A 7,424-nucleotide genomic window follows, 5' to 3' on the forward strand; every position below is an offset into this window, starting at 1 on the left:
GGTTGCCCAGTTCTGAGCCAACCAAGTTCAAATATTCCTTTTTACGTCTCAGTCAATTATTAAACAAGCCAATGCAGCATGCAAATGCCCCCACCTTCAACCAACATTATCAACAATGATCACCCATCCATTATCTAATTATATACACATCTGTGAGAATTGTGGTTGTGGGCTTGGATATTTTCCCACACATATATATAATTAACCTAAAGCTTTTAGTTGCAATGATTTTTGAATATTAAATGATGGGTAATGCTTCAGTTTAACTTATTTCAAGAATGAATTACAATCTGCTGAATTTCCTCACTCATTGAGCAGAGGCAGAGCCCATGTAGTGAACAGGATGAGACATATTGAGCCCATGTTCTGTGGTATCTCTTGGGGCTTTTCTAGGATCACAATGAGAAACAGGGAGTGGCAGTGGGTGTGAGGTGATGGTGGAGGCTTGGCTTTTTGGGAAATGGAGACAAAAAATCTCCTCCATCAATTCCCTCTGCAAGTGTTGGAAGAGAGGATTCCACAACAGACCTCACACACTTACTATCCTTGTCCTCTTTGTCCTCATGCTGAGAGAACCTGAGATTTTGAGCTGCAAGCACATGGCAGTGTTTAGTTTTCATTTAGTTTTTATTTTTTTAAAACAAACAGGGGATACCCCATTGCCTTAGAAATGATAAAAATACACCCAGCTTAGCTGCAAGCAGCCTGAGTGGAAACTGGACTGACTTTCTACAACATCATTAGGACTAACAAAACAAGATTACTACTGCTAGAGCTATAACTGAGCCTTACCCAAAATCATAAGAGAGGAAGCATTCAGCAACAAGTGAGACAGTAAGGTGGATCATAGACAAATCCTACACTAGGTCTCATAAGAACCTTGTCCATTGCTTCTTGTATAGAGAGAAAGCGACATGTTCTTTGTGTATTGAATGCAATGGAGGCTAGTCTTGTGGAGGTGGGAGGTCTGGAGCTTCAAAAACCCAACTCCTATTGTAGAAAACAATGAGGACCACCAAAAATATTTGGACACCACTTCTTCTGCCACCCTTGATTGTACTAGTTAAAGATTTTTCACCAGGTCGCACCACATAGAGCCCCCATGGGGCCAGACTTAGCTTGGCAGTGTGATAAGATGGAAGTTGCTAAGCCTACATCACACCATTATGTGAAGATTTGACATTCTTGATTCATATGCTTTCACGATCCATTTAACAATAAAAGAGACCAAAGTATTAATTGGATTAATCATATCTATGCCTCCATGCTCATTAAACTGACAGCATTAGAGCCATGATATCTTTAATCTTGCCTGGTGAATAATAACCAATCACATATAGTTTTGAACTTATAAACATGTTTTAGCTATTCCTACTTTGGTACTACTTCAAATAGCTATAAAGAAGAAAATGGAAGTAAGAAGGATCTTGTTGATAATAATTATCTATCTAGTAAAGTTTACTTTGATTGTATTCCAATGCTTCAGCTTCTTTTCAATTCTAGACTTGAAAAATTCATCCATAGCAAAAGATGACATGTTGAGTTTAAAGGGAGTGCTTAAGAGCTTACTCACTCTTTCATCATTAACCTAAGATATTCCTAAGAGCTTACTTATTCTATCATTGTCAACCTAGGATACTCCTAAGAACTTATTCACTGTATCATCATCAACCTAGGATAATCCTAGGAAGTTTGTCCAATATGACTTAGACTCCACATCATATCAATAACCACAAGACTTGTGCCAATTGAATACTAAGTCATAACTCATGCAAAAAGAGTTTAGTATTTTAAAAAATTATTTTTAGGGTTTGGTTTAGTATTTTGGATTTAGGATTTGTCTAGGGTTTGGTTTTCTCCTTTCAAGATAAAAGATATATCATTAAAAAAATTAGACTATAACTTATTGTATTTCTTCAATTAGAAGAATCATCTCTCTTATCCTTCCAAAGTCAATGCCTTCTTTCATCATATAATTTAGAACTTCTACTACAATGAAGAAAAGGTATAGAATTAGAGGACATCCTTGTTTCACCCCTCTTTCAATATTAAAAGAAAAAGATTGTAATCCATTAACTTTAACTCTTGTAGAGACATTTGTAAAAAATAATTTTGTCATAGATACAAATTCACTTAATAGGCCAGATTTCAGCATTGCTTATAAAAGAAAGCTCCAATTCACAATGTCATACACTTTAGAAAAATCCAATTTGAAAAAAAAAGATTACTTTGAGTAATCAGCACATTCCATTATTTCATCTATGACAAGAATGTTGTATAAGATATATGTGATAGATAGAAAGGATGATTGGTCAAAAGAAATTATCTCTATCAAGATTAATTGAAGGTGCATTTGAAAAATCTTTATAAATAGCTTATAAGCTATATTTAGTAAAATAATAGATCTCTAATTAGGTAACTTTGACCTTGTGTTATTCTTAGATAATAGATATATAAAGCCAAAAGTCACACTAAGAGGAATTTGTTGTTATTAAATGGCCTCAATAATCATGCTGAAATAATATTCTTTGATGGTATCTTAAAAAGTCTAATAGTACTATATTACTACACCATTTGAACTTAAGTTTTTTTCAAGCGCATGTCATGCAAGACACAATCAATCTCCTTCATTTAAATTAAAATTTTAAGAATAATTTTTATAGTTTCCAATACACAGCCAAAAACATAATTTATAATGATAACAGGGAGAATTGCAATTGACCTCCCTACGAAAGCCTCAGTATACATCCCAACGTAGAATTTAATATAAATGGCTTCTAAAATTGCTTGATTTAAGTAAATTAATCTCACTTCATTTACTAGCAAAGTAATTATAGAGGCCCTTGATCATTTCTTTGGAGGTCTAAAGAATTCTTTTGTGCTAGCATCTCTCAATTATTTACACTTTATTCTATTGTTGAATCTTTGTACCTCTGCTTTGTTGTATTTGAGACCTTAGAAGCAATCTGATGCAATCCTTAGCCTTGCTTAAAAAAATCGAATTTAATAGTATCAAATAAATGTTGATTAAGATGTGAATTAAATAAGAATGCCAAGAAATTTTCTTGTGGCAAAAATTTTGTGCTTTTTAGATGTAGTAACTGTAATAGTACTTTATGGTTTTTTGAAGCTTACAAAAAAATTCTAGTCTATGATTTGAATTCCAAATTATATTGACTTTATTTATTATCTATTAGAAATACTTTATTATCTACTTTATTATCTATTAGAAATAATACATTCATCTTAAATGAGGAGCTACGTTTTTATTAAGTAAGCAACTACAACAACCAGCTCATCGGGAGGTGATCTGCTTAATTAGAGTCCCCTTGTATGATATATTCTTTCACCAGATTTTTTTCACATCCTATTAGCTTGAAAACATAGATTTTGTTCAATCAAGTAAGAGCATAGATGGCATCTTAGCAGTGATTATTCCATAAGTACTTATTTTGATTGGATAGAAGAAATCTATCTCTAATTTATAAGGCCTTAATAAACTCAGCAAAGATAAGTTTTTTTCTTTTTGATATCAACTACGTATACAAGGAAGATTTGTTGCACCTTTGTAGTACAAAGTTTACAATTTCTACTATAAAGTTATAATTTCTATTCATAATCCACTAATAATTTCAAAAAAAGATAGAAATAAATTCCTCCCTCATCACAATACATTCTAAGGAGAAGAAAGAGGCCTATAAATTGAGTATTGTGATGTTCCTACTTGACATATTGCTTAGTCAAATCCAAATAACTTGGCCACATTTGGAGTAGCTCAAGTCAACCAATAGATGTTGAATTTAGAAGACTATCTAAGTATAAAATCTTCCTTTATTAGCTCTTACCTTGTTGCTACTATGTATATATCTAGTTGAGACTTTCTTATCAGAAAATGAAGCTCTAAGCCAAATGGCCTCTTTCAAAGTAAGCAACTTGTGAGCCCAAATTAATGCACCAAAATTTTATTTACTTAATTTTTGGTGTTTCAATATGATATAGTATTATTTATTTGTTAGTTGTGAGAAATTAGAGGTTATTAGGAAAAATGAAGTTAGTTGTAGTCGAGGTATGGTAGAAAATGATAGAAAGTTATTCCACTCTTGAAGCCACAAGTGATGGTGAAGGAAGAAGATGAAGAATTACTCTACTCTTGAAGCACAAGTAGTAGTGAGGGAAGAAGATAGAGAATTACTTTGCTATTGAAGCCACAAGTGATGGTGAGGAAAGAAGATGGAGAACTATTCTACTCTTTAATCATTACTCCCACGACAACAAATCAAATTGTTTTCTAAAAAATCTCTTTCAAAGATTAATATGTCTAAGTTAGTAAATTATTTTGCAGATGTTTTGATTAATTAAGTTATTAGGGATTAAAAACCTATGCATTGATTGAAATTTATGGTGATTTTTCATCACCTTGTGGCAAATGAATGCCAACTATTGGTCCTTTCTATAAAAGACATTGGTTGGAGATCATAGGAGATGTAGGTTGACTTCTTAATAACAAGTTATACTACTTGCATGGATTAGCTAGTAGGAAGGTTCTTAAATTAGTTTTTACTTATAAATTATAGGTAATAGTAATTGCTGATAAATGACTTGAGGGCTTGTGTATATAAGGCCCTCTCAAAGCCTTATTCTCTCACTCTCACCTTTGATTTGAGCCCTTGGTAAGGGTGGCCCATTGAGGCACCAAAGAATTATAGTATTTTTATTTGTTATAAACTTATGTTATAAGTTGTTTGTTCTATATCCTTGCTAGTCCTCTTAGAGCTCATTATTAGTGGGATTATTTTCTTATTTAGACATATCCATTGTGTAGGAAAGAGAGAATTAGTAAGGTTAGGTGAAAGAATCATCAGATTTGGAATTGAAATGAAAAAGTTATGAGGGTTTGAAGTTGGGAGGTTTTTTTTTGTTGCTGCTGTTACTTTACCCTAGTAGTGGCTGCTGCTGCTCTATCCTTGCACTGCTTTCATCCAATTGTGTCTATTTTCATCCAACCATGCAGTTTTCATCTAACAGCATTATTTTCATTTGATTGTGCTGTTTTCATCCAAAAACATTTTTTCCATTTAGCTCTGCTTGTTTTCATACAACAACACTATTTCCGTCTAACAATGCTGTCGTGACGTAATACAATTATATAGTGAAATTGTAATCAAAGTTGAATTTCTAATTAATATCTAATTATCTTAGTTCAATTATAATTTGAGATATCTAAACATGGCTTTTATAAAAGCCTCTTAGGTTATTTTCTTATCTTAATAGTTAGTAGGTTGAAGGTTAGTTAGTAATTTTACCTTCTAGGTTGTAGAGACTCTTCTACTATCTTAGAAAGACCATAAATTAATAAAATCAAGTTAAAAGAGGTAAATAATTAGTATAGTTGGTAGTAGGGTTAAGTTGAGAGTAGGGTTGGGCTAAAAACACCTTAGGATAGGTTAGATTGATATCCAGGGGTCGACCATTTGTGAGACAAGGTTGAACAAGGGCCTAGGGCAAAATAGGGAGGCATTTGAAGATCGGAGGTTAAGATTTGAGAGCTAGCTTAAATTTCTTTTTAAAGACATAAGAATTATTGGAAGAGGGTTTTTGAGGACTTAGAAATTATTTTTCAAAGTCAAGATTTGTATTAGTAATTTAGATTTTATATAATATAATTAGGGCTAGCAATTTTGGCTAGTTTGTGCAATTGGTGTGACATCTATAGTTGAAAATTTGAAACTATTTGGATTATTAGGTGTGCTAAGTATATACAAAATTTTGTGGTCATCTAATGGTGTGGTTTAGAGATATCTAGTTTTTAGCATAAGAAGGTTTCGGAAGGTGGCAGTTTGAGGTTGGATAGGGTTTCTATGATATTTGAAGATCTATCAGTTGGATTAAAGTAAAAATTGGCATGGTGTTGAAGGACTTGAAGATCAAGCTATAAATGAATTTTGAGACAAAGTTAACGGTTGAAAAGGGAGAAATCATTGCTAGGATTTTTGCTTCACTTTTCAAGTTGGCAGCTAAGTGACATCAGTGCAATTTTTGGAGGTTTTCTCACATACTGTTAGTTGGATTGGGCTGAAAATTCTTAAGCATATATAAGACTTATATTGACAATTGCATGCAAAATTTCAGATCAAGTGGACGATCGGATTGGATGTTATAGCTTGTTAAAGCTCATCAATTAGGATTGGGCTTATAAGAAAAATCTAAATTGCTTAAATATGAAAGTAATAAGGTAATTGGAAATTATGTATGGTTAAGACTACTATGAAGAGTATTTTAAGAATTTTTGAATTGGAATTCAGATTATATTCTTCCGTATGGACAAAACCTATTAGGATTTCTTGACTACATGTGAAACACAATCTCACCTTCCACAGCTAGGTACCCGATGCATTCCTGAGCAAAACAACATGTAATACAACAACGCCTATTTTCATCCAACTGCTTGTTCTATCCATTTTTTTTTCATCCAACTACTTCTATTTGCTAGTACTTTCTAATTCTTCTTTTTTTCTTATTTTATTTTATATCACTTGTTCTAAATGAAATAATAACCATTGCTTAGACCATATTATCTAGATAATTATAAATTGATTGATTAACTAACCAATTATTAAAGTAATTTCATAATTAATCTCTATTACATTCTAAATTTGTTGTGAAGTTATTTTTCCTCTTAAAGTAAAGTAGGGAGGATTTATAGCTTATACAACCAATTTCTTTTAAACCTATGCTCTTAAAAGCACAAAAAATCTACGTTCTAGATCATCAATTGATAATAATTTCTAACTAATTTGATCTTCTTGTGATGTTTTAGACTCTGAAGATTGTAGGTGATATTTGTAACAATCATTCTTCTATTAAAAAAAGAAATAATTAGATAATTTACAAGGTCACAATAGAATTTTCTCTTGGAATTTTATAGTCTTGTAGTATCACATCTTGTTGACACATAGATAGTGCAGTAATCTCTTGCTATTGAAGCAATTGATGATTTGTAAACAACAAAATTATAGAGTAAGAAATCTTCTATTAGTCTTGAGTATATTCATACTGTTAAGCTAGTAGAAAAATTAGAAATATATTTTTTTAAAAATACCATCTTTTTCTTTATCTAATATCTTTAGGATAGAAGCTCCAAATCACAAGATAATTTGTCTACTTATATTAATATAAAAGGTTTGAAAAGAATAAGATAGACATATCTCCAATATTAGATGTGTACTAGAACAATGATAAAATAGTCAAGCCATTTAAATCAAATAAAGTTCACTGGAATGAATCGAAGGCCAAATTAATTGAATTTAGTTGCATTGGGCATTGAAGAGTGGATAAAGGCATTAAATTGGCTGCTTTTGTCTTAGGAGTGTCTTAGCTATTAGAAAGGTAGGCTGCTAAAGGCCCTTCTCTCTTTATAATATACA

This window comes from Physcomitrium patens, chromosome 4, assembly GCF_059467195.1.
Source record: "Physcomitrium patens ecotype Gransden chromosome 4, ASM5946719v1, whole genome shotgun sequence".
Taxonomy (NCBI): domain Eukaryota; kingdom Viridiplantae; phylum Streptophyta; class Bryopsida; order Funariales; family Funariaceae; genus Physcomitrium; species Physcomitrium patens.